This window comes from Ipomoea nil, unplaced genomic scaffold, assembly GCF_001879475.1.
Source record: "Ipomoea nil cultivar Tokyo-kokei standard unplaced genomic scaffold, Asagao_1.1 scaffold1612, whole genome shotgun sequence".
Taxonomy (NCBI): domain Eukaryota; kingdom Viridiplantae; phylum Streptophyta; class Magnoliopsida; order Solanales; family Convolvulaceae; genus Ipomoea; species Ipomoea nil.
The window spans coordinates 947114-969063 of record NW_017618040.1 but is presented as its reverse complement, the minus strand read 5'-3'; the positions used below and the strand labels follow the sequence as shown (position 1 = coordinate 969063).

Sequence of the window (21950 nt, the reverse complement as noted above, 5' to 3'; positions counted from 1 at the left end):
TAATTGGTATATTCTAGATTGTTTTGTAATCGGTAATTATTTGTATATAATTTGTAATTGTAATTGGTAATTTGTTATTGGTATAACTCTACAAAATTCTCTAACTTAATAACGAAAAAATTAATTAAGTATTTAATAATAATTTTTTAAAATTATATAATATAGGATTAACAACTCTAGAATTAACGAATATTGAGGTTAGTTGAAAATTTAGAAGATATGAATTGATGGATTAATTTGTTGTTGGACTTCATTTAATGAATTGGTGGGAAGAGGCAGAAAAGACATACCTAGGAGAAGAGCTCTCTGATGTTTTGCTGTACCTAGTGAGGCTGTCTGATGTGTGTGGCATTGATCTTGGCAAAGCTGCACTTAGAAAAGTTGAGCTTAATGCCTAGTCTTTAGCTGTACCTAGCTTAATGTCATTAGCTGCATCAACATTGAGTAATGAAAGGTTATATATCTTTGTTCGATTTGTAAGAAATTAAAATGAGATTACATTAGCTATTATGTAATGTGCAACTGTTAACAATGGCTTATAAAATTATTTTTGTCAAATTTGTAAGTAATAAGTTTAGTTAGCTGTCAACTACCATGTAGTGTGATGACATCTCAGTTACCATTCCAAATTTATAAGCTTTGCTATTTATACTAACGTTGCTCCAGAATATCAAGAACCACCAAAAGAAAAAAAAAATAAAAAATCCCATTAGAACCAATGTGACATCTAACCTACTAAGTTGTGATGATATTTCTAGTGAAATGCAATAGCTGAGGTGAGTTTAATTTGTGTGTTGTTTTCTGTACTCTTGGCTAAATGATGCATACTAAAATCAAGATGTAGTCTTGGCTATATATGAACAGGCAAATGAGGGGAGAGGAGCTTCAAGAATTGAGTATTGAAGAGTTGCAGCAGTTGGAGAGGTCCCTTCAAATAGGTTTGGGCCATGTTATCAACAATAAGGTTTAATTTGTGCTACCCAGTGATATTATGGTTTATTGTTATGATTATATATATGGTCTATTATATTTTTCACAAACATTTATTTTTTCGACTAATTTGTCAGGGTGAAAAGATTATGAAGGAAATAAACCAGCTTCAAGAAAAGGTATACTAGTGTTGTTTTAAGGTTGAGTACTCACAGTGGTGAATTGAAGTTTCAAAAATTGCAGGGAGTGCATTTAATGGAAGAAAATGAACGATTAAGACAGCAGGTATTGGCTCTATATAATAGAATGTACAAATTAAACCTACATTTTCCCACATAACAGGGAACTGAAAATCAGTTGTTGTGTGATATAATGTGAAGATGGTGGAGACATCAAAAAGTTAGAGATCGATGGCAGTAGCTCCCGGGAATTCAGAGAACCTGTTGAACCAGGAATGCGGCCTATCCTCTGAGTCTGTCACTAATGCTTGCAAGTATCCTGGCATCCCACAAGATTATTATGAACATTGTCAAATATAAATTATACTTTTTTTTTCTTTCTTTTTCTTGCATACTGCTTTGCTGGTATCTGCATCTCGTTGGATGAAATTAAGTTCAAACTCTTAATCTTATATGCTTAAACGACTCAAACGTACTCTGTCGTCTCTTTGAATTTGAGTCAATACAAATGGTCGTTAGAGCTCGATACTTAACCATCGGGCTGGCTATAAGTATATGAACTTGTTAATTGGCTGTCATCCTTTTCTTCTTTCTTAAAGTCCATTCATTATGGCAGGTTGCCCTACACAGGCTGAATGGAGAATCCTAAACAGTAACCACTGGTTTAAGAGTCTTCTAACTTCTTTTTTTGGGGTACTATTTATAATTGCAGTAATTATGTATTAAGTACTTATATATTTTCCAAGTGTTACGTTGATCCTAATGTTTCAATTTTAGGTGTGTCAATTCAGTAAAGTTGTTGAGAAGCAATGGATCAACTCGTTCACCAAAATGGAGGTAAGGTTTTGGTAAGTATTTTATACATTTGTAAAACTACATATATTTTATTATTTTTTATTAAATAAAATTTTAAATGTAATTTAATTCAAATGTAGTGTGCTCAACAAGTTGGAAGTACGGCATGTGGATATTATGTGATAAAATACATGCTTGAAATTCTTTCCAAAGAAGCATGTGCTGGAATGAATAAGGCATGTAATTTAATATAATACCTTTCTCTTTCTAATTTTAAAAATGCTAGCTTACTAATTATTTAATAATTATCAACTTTGTAGATTGTTGAGAGAGTTGGTAGATCGAGCTACACTCAACAAGAAATTGATCAAGTAAGAGACGTATGGGCCGACTTCTTTTTCTTTGTTGATGTATGGTTAAGTATGTAAATTGAACAAATTGATATTAGCTTTTGATAATGTTAACTTGTATTATTAATTAGTATCAAATTGTGAGATTTATTACTTTTATTACTTGTTTCATTATAAATATTAGATTGTACATATTTTGCTGTGGTTGTGGTGCAATAATTGAGCAGGTTTTGATTGTGGTTGTGAGAAATTGAGCAGGTTTAGGTTGTGGTTGTTGTTGTGAGTAGATTTGAGCAGGTTTTTGGGTATAAATAATGGACAAATAAATTGTATATTAAAAAAAAAAAAAAAAACATACAACGTCGGCTATTAAGTAATAGCCGACGTTGAATATATTTTTTAAAAAAATAAATAACGGTTACAACGTCGGCTAATAGCATTTAGCCGACGTTGTATAGTATTTTAAAAAAAATTAAAATACTTACAACGTCGGCTAAATGCTAATAGCCGACGTTGTAGGTATTTTATAAAAAATTAAAATACCTACAACGTCGACTAATAGCATTTAGCCGACGTTGTAAGTATTTTAATTTTTTTTAAAATACTATACAACGTCGGCTAAATGCTAATAGCCGACGTTGTAAGTATTTTATTTTATTTTTTAAATACTATACAACATCGGCTAAATGCTATTAGCCGACGTTGTAAACTTTATTTATTTATTTTTTAAAATAATATATAACGTCGGCTATTTATATAGCCGACGTTATAGATAATATTTACAACGTCGCCCAGAACAACTACGGAACATAGCCGACGTTAAAAGCTCTATTTAGCCGACGTTAAAAGCCTGCTGTGTAGTAGTGGGCCAGTCAGGGAAGTCGGTGTTGGAAAAATAGCATTAAAATGACATAAAATGACATGTTAAGTGGCTATTTTGTGGTACAATTATCAGTGGGGTCCACTTCCGATTTGGATTGGGTCAAAGTGGATTCGGGTTCTTCGTAGTGAGACGAAGAGATTGATATATTGTACGTTCAAAACGGATAATGGGTGAATGAGATATTGATTATCAAAGTAGACCCATTGAGTTGGAAAAATGTAAGGGAAAAGTGAGCTTTGTCCCACATTGATTTGGAAAGAGGATTTCACCCCCCTTTTATACAAGAGCTCTTTTGGAGCTTGTAGAATTGTATAGTATAGAGGCTCTCTCGCGCGCGGGGGCGGGGGGTTCAAAACAAATTCCAACTAGAATCGAGATCGAACAGGCTTGATTCAAGCCCGAGCTCGTGTGCGCCGGCACGAATGTCGTCCGGAAATTGACTCTGCCTTGCGGGCTAAGTTATGCCAATTTCTGTACAGTTTTCCAACACTATATGGCCACACCACGAGAGATCACCCGAGATCAAGTGATCTCTCGTGCGCTGTCATGAGGTCACACGAGAGTTTGACTCTCGTGTTGTTAGCACACACGAGAGTTCAGTCTCGTGTGCACTGAAGCACGAACTTTCGTGCATTTCGAAAGTAACTGAGCTGAAACAGTGCGGACCATTCGTTGGTTCTGGCTTGTTACAGGATTAATCTTGTATTAATTCAACTTTTTGAATTTTTGAGTTAAATCTCAATAATGGTGGCTGTTTCAGGTGTTACAAATCGTGGATTAAATGCTAAACTAAATGCTATTGATTCCTCACCTCCTATATAAGAAGGGGTGTAGCAGCAGTGTTTCAACACAGACTGAAAACAACACACACAACACTGAAATTCTGTTTTCCCAGCTCCAAAATCTCTGCTCCTACTCCCTTCTTGTAGCTGTGTTCGTCCCATGCTCTAGTTCGTCGGGTTCGTTCGTTTGGGTGCTGAACGTCGAACCGTTGTACGTTTTATCCTGGGAAACCTAGGCGACAACGCTCCTAACACTTTTGGGAGGTGGCGAATAAGGTTTTAAGGAAAGACAGGCACTTTGCCTAACTCGTACGAATCTTTGTTCCTTCTCCTTCTTTCTTGTTTTGGATTATGCTCTAAGCAAAAATCCGTTCTTTCTTGTTGTTTTGGAATTATAATCTAAGGATTATATTTTCTTTTTGGTTGATATATATTGGTATATCTTTTTCGTAGATATACATGTATATATAACCGTTGGGTCCGTTTTATATATATTTGTGTGTATATATATATTTCGGATATATATCCAATAATATTTTATATATATTTCGTGTGTATATATATAAATATTATTTTACGGATATTAAATCGATTGTGGTTCATTATCACCAACAGTCTTAAAACCTTATTTCTTTGATAATGAACAAATCGTTGGATTCCAAAAGTGTTGGATCCGTGAATGTTGCCAGAGGTGCACATTCAAATGGTCAGAACGGCAACGATGTTGCACATTCTGTGATGCCGGTTGACGGCGGCAACGTTGGGAATAATATTTCCATGGGATTTGCAAAAGCACACGATGGTGCTCCGGAGAACGGTGGTTCACGATCCGGTAGACCTGTGGCTAATGGCACACAATTGGTACCTATTGTGCTGCCTCACGGATCGGCTAAAAGCCACGAAGGATCCTATGATGGTGTAATAACTACATGGTCTGAGGACTATTGTAGTGTGACCAATTACTTCAACCGTAATCAAAGGAAACTTAAGCGGAAGCTTATCTTTCAAGAAGATTACGAGAAGAAGGAAAAATGCCACTATGAAGCGAACCGTCATCCTGGTGAGAAGGTTGAGGACAACTTCGCTATGTTTAAGACATGTGGATGGTTGGACGAGTGAGGTCACAACCGAGGTACCCCCGATGTGCACTTGGACCACCCTTCGTGGAGTGGACGGTTGGAAAATGGAACAAGGCACACGGGTTGAAGGATTACTACGAAATAGGAATAATGGAAATTAATTTCCAATGTAATTTTCCTATTTATTTATTTGTTAAATAAATGTTGTAGTATCCTTGTGATACATTTTATTGTTGAATAAAATGAATTGTTCCATTTGTGTGTTTTGAACTTTGTATATTTTAAAATATTCTTGTGTGATATTTTTAATATATATAAGATTCAATAAGGGTGCGTAGTGCATCACGGAGCATTATGTGGAAAATGCCAAAATGGCTTAACGGCCGGAACGAAATGTAACAAGCGTGTTACATGTTGAGATCCCGTAACGAACTTTGGTTCAGGATCATGTAGAATGATACGGATTTCAAGGATCAATCTGTCAAAAAATTGGAATAACTATATAATCGTGAGCATCACAGCTCAAGTGTTGAATATTTTTAATAATATTCTAAGAACGATTATATGAGTTTGATTCAACTAGTTGGAAAATTTGGTTGATTTGTTCTCGTTAATAGTGTTATAATTAACTTGATCAAAAATTCCAAATTATACTAGTATATTTAATTTGAGACAAATTATGTTTTGGTGAATAGTGCTTTTGTAGCACTAATGGAAAGTGCAATTTAATTTGGCACTTGGAAGTGCAAATTAAAACACTGTAACATTAGGCACTTTCGGCCACTTGGTGGCTGCACCTTTAGGTTTTGAAAACTTAAGCATTTGGTGCTTTAGTAATAGCAATAAAGGTGCTAGATTATGATTGGTCATAATGCTAATCTACTTAGCTTAAACCTTTCGTATAGTATGTGGCTAATTAAATTTAGCGTTGTAAAAGTGCTTTGTGATTAACACGAACGGAAGTTTAGTTAATTGTGTAATTAACTAATAATCCTAGTGCCAGGTAGCACTGTAATTATAAATTAAGCAACGAAAGGTTGTTGTGAGTTTATAATTTAAAGCAATAGAGATTGCTTTGGAATCGATGCGTTAGTTTAGAAGCAATGATTCGTGCTTGGTATAGCATGTTTCGTGCTTCACTACTAAGCACTGATTCGTGCTTCAATTTCGCAAGCACTGATTCGGGTTTGTGGCCTTTCGGTCAAAACCGAATGGATTCGTAAGGGCTAATCTGTTAGCACCTACGAGATGTGTTAGCGTGTAACACATGTTTATTCTTTAAAGAATAAAAAGACAAAAAAACCAAATTAATCGGGGATTAATGCGGTTATGAACAGTCGATGTGGTGAAAAAAAAAAAAAGAAACACCTATTGGTGATTTCAGCGCAAGCGTTAGTGTCGTACTCGAGCGTACGGTATGGTATTCACCTCAATCGAACGTTATTGCCGAACATAAAATATCAAGACGTTGATAAGTTCGGGTCTACCTCAAAGTATGAGGGGTGAGACAATACTTTGGACAAGTAAATACCTTTTAAATAAGGTTGCCCACATGAAATTCTTACGAATTGTGGATACGTAGGAAGCTTTCCTACTAATGCCGAAATGTGGGGGTGTCTTGCCAAAGGTGTGTATTGGTTCTTAGTACACGAGTCCAAGAGTTTGGATGTACATAAGAACACGAAAGATTGATTCAAGAAATTCATCGTTCTTGGAAGATGTATTTTTGTGAAGGATCAATAAAGGACCTAGCACGTTGAAAGGAACTTTCGGCGTAGCTATGGTTGAAGGGTGTGAAAGAGAACCCGAGCTCAAAGCTAGACGTAGCAAGAAAGCTAGGATTGAAAAATCCTTTGGTCCATATTTTCTGACGTACATGTTAGAGTGTGATGCGCACAATCTAACTCGTTTACTAGAAAAGAAATTGGATTTTCTGACATGGTTGTTTGAAAACGAGCCTCGAACGCATGTAGAAGTGGTGACTTCTACAGATGGACCAACCCGAGAGAGGCTATCGAGAGTGAAGTAGATTCTATCTTAAAGAATCATACTTGGAACTGGTTGTTCTTCCTCCAGGTTGTAAAACCTCGGGATCCTAAGTGGATCACTAGTCGGAAGACAAAACCGGTTGGTCATATTAAAGTAAAATGGCCAGGGTTGCAAGTATAGATTACATGCAACGTGAGTGCCACGGTTACTTCGATATGTATTCTCTGGTGATGAGAATGAAATCCATTAGTATGACACTTGTAATAAACATTATTTTTAGTCTTATTTTTAATAATATTTTTATAGTTAATTTACAATAACTGATTAGTTTTATATCTATTTTTATTTATTATTGCTATAAGTAATTTTTATTAATATTGTTAATTTTTGGGGTTGTTTTTGTTATTAAATTAATTTTGTTATTAAAATTGTCATTCCAAAAATTTCCTAATCTAATTTGATAATAACAATGATAATAATAATAATATTAGTTTTACTAGAGTTGGTTAGCAGAGTTTAAAATGGACTCTAATAATATTAGCTTTTAAATGTGTTGTAAATAAATGAAAAATTATTATTATTGGTGGAAGTTTTTGTGCGGAGTACAATAGTTTCAGATCAGCCAGTCAACACCACTGCCGAGAAAGAAGATCGTAGCGCGTTGATCGGCCATAGAGGAACACAGAATTTGGAGAAGAACCGGTCGATGGCTACGCAAATTTGGGCAAAATTGTTGAACCGAGTGCTATAAATAGAGGGAGATTAGGAAGAAGACGGCATCATTTTCCTCGCCAAGCTCCGGTCGGCGTTCGCAGGTACGGCGAGCTTCGGCGGCGGTGCGACAACTTCCTCCATTCGGCAACAATTCATCGCCAGTAGCAAATTTCTTAGCATAGGACTCCATCAATTTCTGGTTTCTTCTCTGTTTTTTTATTTGTTAACCTTTTTGCACTGTAATCCATTTTTATCATTGGCTAGAAGATGTTTAGGAGTTAATTACTTAATTATTGCTTCATTAGTTTAGATAACTTTGTTAATCTGCAAACACGGCACAACATTTCATACTGTTTTTCTTTCTTGCACTTTATTTACCCTTCTAATTAATCTATGTTGATATTAGTTACTTAGTGAAAGAATGATACTGTATGATGTTTCTTGTTAACTTTAATATGCATTACTAAATCTAGCATTCTAGGATCATTGTTATGGCATCATTTTGTGTCTAGCATTCTGTTTCTAATTATTTTTAAATATTGCTTTACCTTTTCTTGAGTCAAAATGCAACCATTTAATATGCTTATCATTTGTTTTCAGTACAATCTTTCTCATTGTTAATCTTTGATGTATGCTTTCTGGCAATTTATTTGCTTAGCTTTCTTTGAATTTTGGTTTTATCTTTGACATTTATTTAGTACACCTCTATTTATTAAATTGCATTTGTATCAATTCCCCGTGGGATCGACCCTTGCTAAAAGCACGCTACTACTACAAGTGACTCGTGCACTTGCGAGGACTTAATTAAATTGTCCATCAATTTTTGGCGCCGTTACCGGGGAATTGTTTAACTTGCAATTTAATTTTCTGTTCTTTTTTTTTTTCTGTTAATTGCTTAATTTTTTTTTCCTATCCCTTCATTATTGTCATCTTTTTCATTTTTAATCTTGCGTTTTATTTAATTCATTCGTCTATTTAAACATTGCTTTACATTTGTTTTTCATTCCCTGTTCCTTCATTTTTAATCTTGCATTTTATTTAATTCATTCGTCTATTTAAACATTGCTTTACATTTGTTTTCATTTTCATGTTCCCTTTATTTATCGCATCTCTTAAACTCTGCTTGATTTTTTGTTTCCTAATCTCTTTATTATTATTGTTATTATTTTTTTTCCCTTCAATTTAATCTTACTCATTAATTTGATTCATTAGTCCATTCTACTTTCTCAAAATTCATTTTCATTCTTAATCACACAAATATTTGAAAAATTTTACATTTTCATATGTATTCTTTTTTGTCAAATCAAAATAATTCTTATAATAATGATTTTGGTCAGGAAAATCCAATTAATGTTTTTAATCAAAGGCCTGTGCCCGACTCATTTTATAATTCTTATAATTCGAGTTGGGAAAATCATCTTAATATTTCTTGGGATGATAATCAAAATAATTTTCACCCTAATCATCATAATTTTTATTTTGATTATAATCAAAATGATTTTCAACCGAGTCATTCTGATTTTTATTGGGATAATAATCAAAATGACTTTCAACCAATTGACCCACCACAACCTAAAAAACCATCTTTGAAAGATTCTCTGCAGGACTATATACAGACTTGCAATAGGCGGCAAGAAGAACATGATCAATGGTTGCAGATACGACAAGAAGCAGATGAACAAAATGAGGCTTGCTTTAAAAGAATAGAAGCACATTTAGAGCAAATTGCTAAATTTGTGCAAGGGCACGTGCCAGGTAAGTTACCTATTCCTGAGGAAGCTATGAATGAAAACATGGTAAAAGATAATATCACTTCTAATCAAGTTGAAATTGAAAAATTGAATAATGATGCTAATGATATTATTGTTGAAAAGGATGAACCTCAATTGCATAAATCTGATAACCCTTATGTGCCTCCCAATCTGTATGTGCCCCCTGTTCATGTTGATGAAAATTTTGAAAATACCGAACCTATACAAAATAAAGATTGCGAGGAAGAAGAGCCTATGTAGCACCCGAGCCTTTTGTGTCCCCAATTTCGTTTTCATTTCCAAATAGGCTCAAAAGTTGTGTGCCTGAAACGGTAGGTGCAGAGCTACAAAAAGAATTGCTCCCAATACCTATTGATGCTCAAGCAGATAAATTGACCAAAAGTGTGCTTGATGAAACTGTTGAGTTGGGTTTCGATAAAATTAAAAAAGAAAATCTTTTGAATGGCGTTGATAAATCAGTTTCTTCTTGTTATTCTCAAATTGCATGGCTGAATGAAAGTTCCACAAATAAAAAATCTAATAAAGGAGGACTCTCTTTGTCTTCTTTTCTTTCCTCTCACAACATTGGGGACAATATTGAAAATAAGTGTGGGGAAGGGGTTTTACCCACAAATCATAAAAAATTGAAAAATTTTAAACTTTTTAATTTTCTTATGTTCATTTTCTTAAATCTTTTTATTTTAAAATTCTAGCATTAGTTTGAGCTTTACCCTTATAAGTTTTTTAAATATTCGTTGATAAAAATAATGCAGGTTTTTGTCAGCTCTTAGTGTGTATATTGCTTTTGACTAGTTGTTAATTTCTTTAATTTTATATCTTTGTCAAATCAAAAAAAAAAAAAAATAGAATTTGAAAATCACAAATACCTTTGTGTTCTATACAATTTCTTTAATAGTTTATATGTGTCTTTCACCTTATATTACCTTTTTCAAATTCTTAAATAAATTCTTGAGTGCTATAAATTGTGGTGTAGTGTGTTGGTTCAAGGATTATCTTTGTGGCATAAGTGAGGTGAAAATCTTTTAAAAAAGATTTTAAAAAAAATATTTAATAATAAATGAGAGTGTTTTATTTATTTATTTATTTTGTTTGCAAAAAATCAGAGTTTCTATTCCGCTGAATCAGCCACCTATACACATGTACCATAAATAAATAAATAAGTGTCGTGGTCTGGTTTATGAGTACACACAAAAATGAAAACCCAAACAAGTCTGGCGTAAAATGGCGAGGTTTTTGGGGAAGTTCTCTTTGGAAAAAGTCAAAATAGAAAAATAAGGAGTGAACTTTGGAAGAGACGAGCAATTGCATTTCAATTTTAATAAATGCCTTGATCCTGATTTCCTTCATGTGTTTGCACCTGCACTGTGATAGAAATATTTCTGAATTTGGTTTAGGTTGAATTTGGTGAAATTTTCATATTTTTCTATTGAGCTTTTGTATAGTTCATATAAGGGGTATTCACACGAGCACAAGTTTTATATTTATTTTAGTTGTTAAAGTTTTTAATTTCTAGTCAAATGTTTTATACATTCTTTGAGTTGGCACTAACTTTGCATTGGTGACAATAAATTTGGAAGTCTATTTGGGTAAAGCTCGATCTTATGTTGATTTTATTTTAATTTCATTTTTTTTTAATAATGTTTTTGCTTGAGGACAAGCAAATAAATAAGTGTGAGGAAATTTGGTAAACATTATTTTTGTTGTTATTTTTAATAATCTTTTTATAGTTAATTTGCAATAATTAATTAATTTTATATTTATTATTGTTATTATTAGTAGCTTTGATAGTTATTCAATTTTAGGTTGTTTTAATTATCAAATTTGTCTATTATTTGAATTCTATCAATTTAATAATTCATTGATTCTAATTTAATTATAATATTATTAATTTTAGTAGTACATGTTCAGTAGGAGTTTAATAAAGATAGATTAGTTATATATGATATCTAATAAGATTATTATTATTATTATTATTATTATTATTAAGAAGAAGAAGAAAGAGTCCGTGCCAGCCGATCGCAATTCACACCAGAGCCGCAAGAAATCTCTTCCGATCCATCAAACTCGGTCTTCTTGGTGTTGGTAATCGGAACTACATGTGTGTGTAAATGGAGAAACCGTTGGGCTGGAGCAATATAAATAAGGGTGCTATTAATCATAGAAGATCATGAGATTCACTCCGGACCAATTCTGGAGGCGCCAACCGTTTCAATTTTCCGACCGGCATTTTCAATTTCTTGGTTAGCGACAGATCAGTATTTCCGGTCGGTACGGCTATGTTTGATTTTCCGGCGACGATGTCCGCGAATCCCAGGGATTCATAGAAAACTCCAGCTCGGCGGCAGAGATCTAGACTGGTTCAAGGATAGAAGAATTCTAGTCGGCAACAGTGTTCTCCTATTTCCAGCAGCCACGTTCATAGGCAATATTTTATTTCACTCCCTTTAGTTTAAACATTGATGTTATCTTGCTTTCCTTCAAATTGCAATACACTTTATTTGATAATTCCTAATATGTGAGTTGTCTTCGTAAGTTTTAAATTGCTTTCAATTATTGATTTAAAAATGAGTTGCTAATTGATTTATGTTCTTAGATTTTATTCTTTGTTATTTTGTTATGTGGTTATTCAAGTGTTTTTCCTGCCTTGCAATTTCATTTAGTTAATCCATGTTGATTGTCGTTTAGTTTAATCTATTTGTTATTCTGTTTTCTGGTTTAATTTTATTGCTTAATTACCTGAGTTTTATTGATCGTTATATTTGGCATTTGTCTAGCACTTTACATTATCAAGTCAATTATTTCTTAAATTTAAGTAATTATAATTATAATTAGATTGCATCGTACAATTCCCTGTGGGATCGACCCTTGCTAAAAGCACGCTAAAACTACAATTGACTCGTGCACTTGCGAGGACTTAATTAAAAATTGTCCATCAACTTGCCATAGCCGTCTAACGAGACTTGGAAGTTCATCAAAATGGATGTGTTGCTTTCTTAGTAGACATGGAACGACCTGAGGGTTTGTGGTTCCACGATGTGAAAAGAAAGTGTGTAATTGGTGAGATCATTGTATGGTTCGAAACAATTGCCTTAGTAGTTGGCATGTGAGGTTTTGATCATGCAGTGATGACCAACGAGTTTAGTATAAACGAAAGTGAAGGCGTGTCTACGTATTGCGTACGATGGACGGTGAAATCACTGTTTGTTTATACACGATAAACTCAACGTGGGTAGTAACGATCAAATGATCAATTCTACCAGGAACATGTTAAATTCGAGATTTGACATGAGAGGTGTGGGCTTAGCAGATTTAATCTTTGAGATTAAAATTGTGAGAAGACCGTATGGTCTCGTGTTAAGCCAATCTCATTGTGTTGATTAAATCCTTGCAAAGGATGTTAATCAAGTGGCTTGGACACCGTTAGATACTAACGTACAACTAGCCAATAATCACGAGTATTGTACTTCTCATGGAGAATACATTCAGATTATTGGTAGTTTAATTGTATCCAATGGGTTGTACTAGGCCGGATATTGCCTTTGTGGTTAACGAACTCGGTAGACATACGAGTAACCCTAGTGTTGCGCACTAGAAGGCAATAGTGAGAGTTGTGAGATACTTAAGGTATGCTCGTGACTTTGGACTGCACTACGTGGGATATCTAGCCGTACTTGGAAAGTATAGCACGGATATCAAAGGACGCTAAGTCCATTAAAGGCTACGTCTTTACGTAGGCCAGTGCAGTCGGTTGGACGGAAATTCTCGAAATGAATTTGTGATAGCTAAGATCCGACGGGATCAAAGCTGAGAGCCTTACACTCGTGTCGCGAGCGAGTAGACCGAATGGCTATGCCATTATTTCGAGAATGTTCCTAGTGGTGAACTCGTACCTCCAATTTGTGTGCATTGCGATAGTCAAGCCAAAATTGGTTAAGTACAGAGTTAAATGTGGAATGGCAAGTCTAGACTTATAAGTCGTAGATATAATACCATTAAACAATTTCTCACAACGGGGGTTATCTCTATTGACTACGTGATGTCAAAAGATAACGTAGCGGCCGCTAACTAGCTAACCCGAGGGTAAGCAAATGGTTGTGGAGAAATTGGAACGAGGAATGGGTCTAAAGCCCTTAGACTAAAAGTTCTATAGTGGATACCCAACCTAGCTGGCACCTAGGTTCAATGGGACAACTAAATTATGGAACGAAGCGTGTCACTGTGGGGGTCTCGGACTCCCTACCACTCCTTGTTAGAAACAGTGACTCCCGCGCAAGGTTAGCATGTTGATGCTTTAATGATTCGAATGTCGGTTGACATGTGTGAGTATGCGAGATACTCGGAAAAGAATCACCTATGTGAGAGAGAAGTGAGGGTCACTTCAAAGGAGAATTGATGGGCACAATTCTTCACAAACTCTTGCAGAACCAGGACGGTGACCCACGACAAAAATGGGCACACTCATGAGAACAGAGCATGGTTGGGAGGTTCCTGCGTGAGATATGTCATCGTCTACACAAACGGCAGTCGGTTTGAAGACATTGCGTTCTACCGTACAGCCAGTAGAGTAAACATGTCTTTACAAGGGAAGGTTCAAAGAGTATAGTGATTCCTACCTATCCTATGCAGGGATCGACCATTTGAACACAGTTGTTTCCGATTTCAAAATACCCCGAAAATCAATTTTTCATTCATGTGGGGGATTGTTGGAAAAATATCATTAAAATGGCATAAAATGACATGTTAAGTGGCTATTTTGTGGTACAATTATCAGTGGGGTCCACTTCCGATTTGGATCGGGTCAAAGTGGATTCGGGTTCTTCGTAGTGAGACGAAGAGATCGATATATTGTACGCTCAAAACGGATAATGGGTGAATGAGATATTGATTCTCAAAGTAGACCCATTGAGTTGGAAAAATGTAAGGGAAAAGTGAGCTTTGTCCCACATTGATTTGGAAAGAGGATTTCACCCCCCTTTTATACAAGAGCTCTTTCGGAGCTTGTAGAATTGTATAGCATAGAGGCTCTCTCGCGCGGGGGGGGGGGGGGGGGGGGGGGGTGGTGCAAATCAAATTCCAACTAGAAACGAGATCGAACAGGCTTGATTCAAGCCCGAGTTCGTGTGCGCCGGCACCTGGGGGTACGAATGTCGTCCGGAAATTGGCTGGCCTTGCGGGCTAAGTTATGCCAATTTCTGTACAGTTTTCCAACACTATATGGCCACACCACGAGAGATCACCCGAGATCAAGTGATCTCTCGTGCGCTGTCATGAGGTCACACGAGAGTTCGAACTCTCGTGTGACTTACACGAGAGTTTGACTCTCGTGTTGTGAGCACACGCGAGAGTTCAGTCTCGTGTGCAATGAAGCACGAACTTTCGTGCATCCCGAAAGTAACTTCCTCACCTCCTATATAAGAAGGGGTGTAGCAGCAGTGTTTCAACACAGACTGAAAACAACACACACAACACTGAAATTCTGTTTTCCCAGCTCCAAAATCTCTGCTCTTACTCCCTTCTTGTAGCTGTGTTCGTCCCATGCTTTAGTTCGCCGGGTTCGTTCGTTTGGGTGCTCAAACGTCGAACCGTTGTACGTTTTATCATGGGAAACCTAGGCCACAACGCTCCTAGCCCTTTTGGGAGGTGACAAATAAGTTTTTAAGGAAAGACAGGCACTTTGCCTAACTCGTACGAATCTTTCTTCCTTCTCCTTCTTTCTTGTTTTGGATTATGCTCTAAGCAAAAATCCGTTCTTTCTTGTTGTTTTGGAATTATAATCTAAGGATTATATTTTCTTTTTGGTTGATATATATTGGTATATCTTTTTCGTAGATATACATGTATATATAACCGTTGGGTCCGTTTTATATATATTTGTGTGTATATATATATTTCGGATATATATCCAATAGTATTTTATATATATTTCGTGTGTATATATATAAATATTATTTTACGGATATTAAATGGATTGTGGTTCATTATCACCAACAGTCGGTGGTGTAGATTCCGTTCACATTGTCGAAGAACGCTTCCAGCATCGACATCTTGATCGAGAAGTGGAAGGAAACGCTACGTTGTTCATGCTGGTCGCCAACCGCTGCTCGTTTATTCCGCCGCTGCAGGTGGCACTCCCGAGGTTTGTGCAGGCGGCGAGGTTCAACCCGACGGTGACAGACATCTTCTCGTCCACTTCCCTTATATACATTTAGTTATGTGTATTATGTACTTGTCTTTAGTTTCAAGGTTAAATATCAATTTGCTGGTTAAGAAATGAATACACACACACACACACACGTGTGTGTGTATGAGTTGTTTGGTAAATAGCTATTAGCAGATAGCTACTTACATACAAAATGACTTTCTCAAAAAGCTGATCGAAAAAGCTACTTCGAGTAGCTTTTTGAATTTTAGCATTTTGGAGAAATAAGTTGTTACATAAAGTTAATTAATCAAATATTGTTATTGATTGTTTAACCAAGTCAAACACACACACACACACACACACACACACACACACACACACATATATATATATATATATATATATATATATATATATATATATATATATATATATATATATATATATATATATATATATATATGTAGTTGAGTTCCAGTGCGGCGAGACCCTTCCGTGCGTTCGTGTAGCGGTTTTCAGAATACACCAATAGTTAAGCAAAATATAGACCATCAATGTTATGAAATGCACTACAAAAACACACACAAATTAGGTACGCATCACCAACAACACACCATTAGGTATGACTAAAAGCACCACACAATGTTCGGAACCATTAATGGTAGAGAGGTATATGATGTATTTTTTTGGTGTGTTGTGTAACTTTTTGGGTGTACTTTTGCATTTCACTGTTGTGTGTTTCTCTTACACTATTGGTGCATATTGTTAACACTGTTGGTGTATTCTGAAAACTACCGCACGACCGCATGGGAGAGTCTCGCCGCATTTGAACTTTTTCCGATATATATATATATATATATATATATATATATATATATATATATATATATATATATATATATATATATATATATATATATATATATATATATATAGAGAGAGAGAGAGAGAGAGAGAGAGAGAGAGAGAGGAAGGTTCAAGTGCGACGGTGCGGTCAATTGTAGGCCATTAGATTAGATAAATTCAACGAATCACATTCATCAATGCTTTTCCGATATTTCCGCGCGCGTTCTCACACTACGCGAACTGCAAGGTTAAAGTCGTCATTGGGCACGAGAATACATCAAATCATAGTGTTGTGTGTTTTATGTTCGTTATTGGTGCATTATTAACCTTACTGTGGTGTATTTGAGAATTCTTGTTGGTGCCTTCCCCAGCGGTCAGTGCGATCGCACTAATAGTTATACAAATATACACCATCCATGTTAGAAAATGCACACCAAAAAAAACATGCACAAATTAGATATGCATCACCAGGACGCACCACTAGGTATGAATAAAAGCATCACACAGTGTTCAGAATACACCATTGGGGTGGTGAGTTATATGGTTTATTTTTTGGGTGTGTTGTGTGTTTTTTGGTGTATTTGTGCATTTCATTGTGGTGCTTTTTCCTAACACTATTGGTGTCTTTTGTTAACACTGATGGTGTATACTGACAAGCAACCGATATAAATAACCACTACAATTACCATAACACCCCCCACTTACCAGGACGCGCTTAAATCTTTAAATCTTCAGAAATTAGACGCTGCCGTTAGATTAAGCAGAATGGACGATGCTGACATGACCGCACCGCCGCACCTAAAGCCACTGTCGCATATGAGCCTTATATATATATAGAATTCAGTTCTCGTGCCGTTAGGTGTCTCCTGTGCGGTAAAATCTGAGCCATTGATGTTGCTTAAATCACCGTCTAGGATTACTAAAATTAAAAAAACAAAAAAAACAAACAAACGCGGTGACAATTTGGTAATTTTTGCATCTAGGTCAAATTTAAGGTGCGTGATTTTTGTGCTTAAGGTGCGTGGGTTGTGTGCTTATGGTGAGTAGTTGTTGAAACTTAAGGTGCGTGGTTTTTGTACTTAAGATGCGTGTTTTTTGTGCTTAAGGTGTGTGGTTTTTGTGCTTAAGGTGCATGATTTTTGTGTTTAAGGTGCGTGGTTTTTGTGCTTAAGGTGTGTAGTAGTTGAAACTTAAGGCGCGTTGATCAACCTGAAGCTTAAGGTGAGTGGTTTTCCTTCTTTAGGTGCGTTAGTTTGTTTGCTTTCTTAAGCTACGTGATTTGTACGCTTAAGGTGCGTGAGTTGTCGAAACTTAAGGTGTGCCATTTTAAAACCTTAGGTGCGTGGTTTGTGTTTTTAAGGTGCGTGGTTTTTGTGCTTAATGTACATGAGTTGTGTGTTTAAGGTGAGTAGTTTTTGAAACTTAAGGTGCATAGTTTGTGTACTTAAGGTGCGCCATTTTAATGCTTAAGGTGTATGTGTGTTAACCGCCCGAAAAGCTATACCCGCACCTAAACCCTTCCATATATATATATATATATATATATATATATATATATATATATATATATATATATATATATGTATGTATATATATATATAGAAGAGCGCTCATATGCGGCGGGGTCTTACCGTGCGGCGGTGCGGTCAAATTCCAGAATACACCAACAGTGTTAACAATATGCACCAACAGTGTAATAAAAACACACCACAATGAAATGCAATAAAATATCACAAAATACACAACAGACTCAAAAAAATACACCATATAACTCACCACCCCCAATGGTGTATTTCCGAACAGTGTATGGTGTTTTTACTCACACCTAATGGTGTGTGTTTGGTGATGCTGGGCTCTGTTTACTCTGTTTTGTGTGGTGTATTTTCCTAACGTTGATGGTGCATATTTGTTGAACTATTGGTGTTGCCGCACCGTAAGACACTGCTGCACCTGAACCCGCCTCTATATATATATATATATGATGTCAATTCCTTTAAGCCATTTCAAAAGTAAAATGTGGCAAACTACGTACGATCGACGAGGGAAAGGTGGAACATTAATTACATGAGTCTTATATGCTATAGCGTTATCAAAAATGAGTTTAACTTGTTTGGTCAACACAACAGGGTACTCTAAGAATTTAAAGGTCGATCCGTAAAAGCCAATATGATAGTAATGCTTAAAAAAATTATTTTATTTGAAATTTACCATTTAGAGTTTCATAAACATTGTACTAAGTTTGTTTCAGATTAAAAGATTCATAATTGACTCTAAAATTTTACATAATCTTTGTTTAAAACTATTTAGGCTATTTTATTTTCCAATAATTATTAGATTTTTAAATTAAATTTGATCAGCAAAATATAATCTAGCAAACTTGAAATGCATGTATTTATACTAATTCAAACTCACATGCTTTTATAATGTGAAACAAAAGTTATGTAAAAACCTTTCAAAGATCCACTTCCCCAACATCATGGGTATACTTTGAAATCAAATGTTCATTCACCCATTTTTCGTTTTGAGTATATAATATATCAAATACATTATTTTACTTATGTGAATCCAAATATATTTGAGCTGATACAAATTAAAAATGGAACCTATTCAAAACAAAGACTCAAAATAAACACTTAAATGTCAGTTTATACTAATTTTTTCAAACAAATTAAAGTGTAATAATATATTCATATTTTAACTCAACGAATAATTTGATCATCTTTTAACTTCAACTTTAATTATGTTACAATTTCATATTCAATAATCGGTTGTTGATTTCTTCGTTCTCTTGTTTGTGAAATATGAAAACTTAAAGGTAAAAATGACCATCAGAATTGATTAAAACACTACTGGAAATTTTGAAATTTCCGACCACCTGAAAATGATCATAAATCAAGTTGAAAGTCTTGTTCCGACCACTTTTGGTATCCGGAAAAACCTTTGTTGCTATTTCCGACCACTTTTTGGACTTTTTGGTATCAACTTAATTTAAGGTCATTTTCAGGTGGTCGGAAATTTCAGAATTTCCAGTAGTGAAAGTATCAAAGTTAACGTTTATCAATCAATAAGTTTGCTTTGACACTCAAATTTAAACACAACACTCAACATTGAAATCCTCACTAATTTTAATTTTGTTTTTTTTTTTTTAGTACTGTAAGTGTAAAAATGTTGCACATTAAACCTCTTAATATTGACTTGGATTAGTTGCCAAAGTAGTTCTGGATTTGATGCTGGATTAGTCATAACGTCTGGAGTAGTTGACTGGATCAGCGCAAGAAAGTAATCCAGGAGTTGTAAAACCTTTTCAAATCTTTTATTCAGTCAAGACCCTATCTTGGAGGAGATCTAAATCAATTGGAGCAGCCGAAATCAAGGAAGGAAAGAATGCATGATTTGTGGATCGAAGAAATCTCTCATTACCTATATAAAATGCTACTTTGGTTATCATTTTGATTACACACTTTTTACAAGTCTTTGTACTGAGATTCTTCATCTACTTAAACTGGTTATATTCTGTATTGTTGAGTGTGGAGAAGGGTTCTTAACAAGATCATGAAGTAACAAAGATCGTCTGCACATCGAATCCACTGGAGTAGGTTCTGGAGTAGTTATAGGTTATACTTTAGTGTGTAATAAACTCTCCTCTTGTACTCCTTTTTATCATAGTGGATTTGGGTTGATATGAGTGGCCTCGCAGACGTAGGAGTGAGGCTCCGAACTGCGTGAACATTTCCTGGTGCACGTTTTCCTTTATTGCTCTCTATTTTATGTTCGTTATTATAGCTGGAGTAGTACTGGAACTAGTCCAGCTGTATAATTGAAATAAAATTAATTAGAACCCTATGTTAATTCTTGCATTCAAGATCCACGTGCTTTTTCAATTGGTATCAGAACACGGGGACTTAAATTACTAGTCTAACCGATCTGGCTATCACGTGGTTTTTGAACTCAAGAACTCAGTATCTGCTCGTTTTTCTGTTCACCTGGTTTATTTGTTGCTTACTGTGCATTGAGTCTTGCAGCATGGAACGACATAAAGCACCTCCTGAACTAACATGTGACAACTATGCGTACTGGAAGGCCCGCACCAAAATGCATCTTAGAGCTCAAGGGGAGAGGGTCTGGAGGGTTGTTCTTACTGGTTGGTCTCATCCTACCAAATATGGAGACAATACATGAGATCCTCCAGTCCTCAAACTAGAGGCAGAATGGACAGAGAATGAGATGACTACCGCTGGCTACAACCACAAAGCGTTAGATACTATCTTTTCTTTAATGCATGAGAGTTAATTTACTATTGTTGCAGGGTATGATTTTGCTAAAAAAGCGTGGGATGCCTTGGAAACCACCTATGAAGGGACCGCATTGGTTAAACAATCCAAGCTACAAATGGTTCAATCCGATTTTGAAGACCTAAAGATGAAAGATGATGAAACTACAGTTGATTTCCACGCTCGGGTACAAGAGCTGGCCAATCGGGCAAGCATCTTAGGCAATCACTCAACAGAGACTTGTCAAAAAGATTCTCCGGTCACTCCCTCCAAGATTTTGCATGAAAGTTACAGCTATTCAAGAGCATGATGGATGGAAAAAATAAAACAGTACAACAATTAATGGGAAGCCTACAAACCTATGAGATGGAAATTTTAGGTGGCACAGAGACAAAAGGGAAAACCGTAGCATTCACTGCCGAAGACGCTGGAGCTGGATCCGATCCAGATGAGGTAAGTAATGATCCAATAGTTTTTTTTTTATCTAAAGGTTTTTCTAAATTGTCTCAACAGGTCAAACAACGACAAAACGTAAAATTTGGCAAGTTTCAAAGTAAAAAAGGATCGGGGTCGAGTGTTGCTCGAAACAATCAAAAACCAAATACCTCCAATCAAAGATGTAACACCCCACTTTTCTAACTCTTAATTACATCTCTAAACAGTCATTAACACAAACTAAGAAGCGGAAATCTAGATGATAAGTAGTGGGAGTGTCACTGCCACAACCACCACTCTTGGGTGATCGCACAGGCGAAAGGGGTAAAACTACAAATACTATTAAGTTTGGGAACTAAAAGTAATAACTGTAAAAGTAAGGGGGAAATACGTCACCCCAAAACAGTCTACAACAATCCATCATCATGAAGCCATAAATTCTAAATCCATAACATCATCATCATCAATAAAAACTAGAGTTTAGACAGCTCAAACTAAGAGACTAATCTAACTCGATCTCTTCTCACTGCTGGGCCCACCTGAAAGGGGTTTTGCAAGCAACACATAGACAAACAGGAAAAACACCCATTAGCACGAAGCTAAGTATAACCACACTCAACCCTGTAAAGCATTCTAGCATGTACTTGGAAAACATTTGATATCATTATATCAATAAACTAATCACAAAATTATCTTTAGATTATCGTATTCTTTCTAGATGCTTGCACCCTATAATAACAGCTGGCATGCTTATATATTTATAAGACTGATAACGTATATTCA

The 21950-nt window shown here is 35.5% G+C and overlaps 1 long non-coding RNA gene across 1 annotated transcript; it reads left to right on the top strand.

Annotated features, from left to right (window-relative positions):
- The first annotated feature begins 787 nt into the window (after nucleotides 1-787).
- LOC109191043 lies at nucleotides 788-1217 on the top strand. Its single transcript, XR_002055856.1, has 3 exons — nucleotides 788-964; nucleotides 1068-1109; nucleotides 1174-1217. It is a non-coding gene; the product is annotated as an uncharacterized LOC109191043 (long non-coding RNA).
- Nucleotides 1218-21950: the final 20733 nt, after the last annotated feature.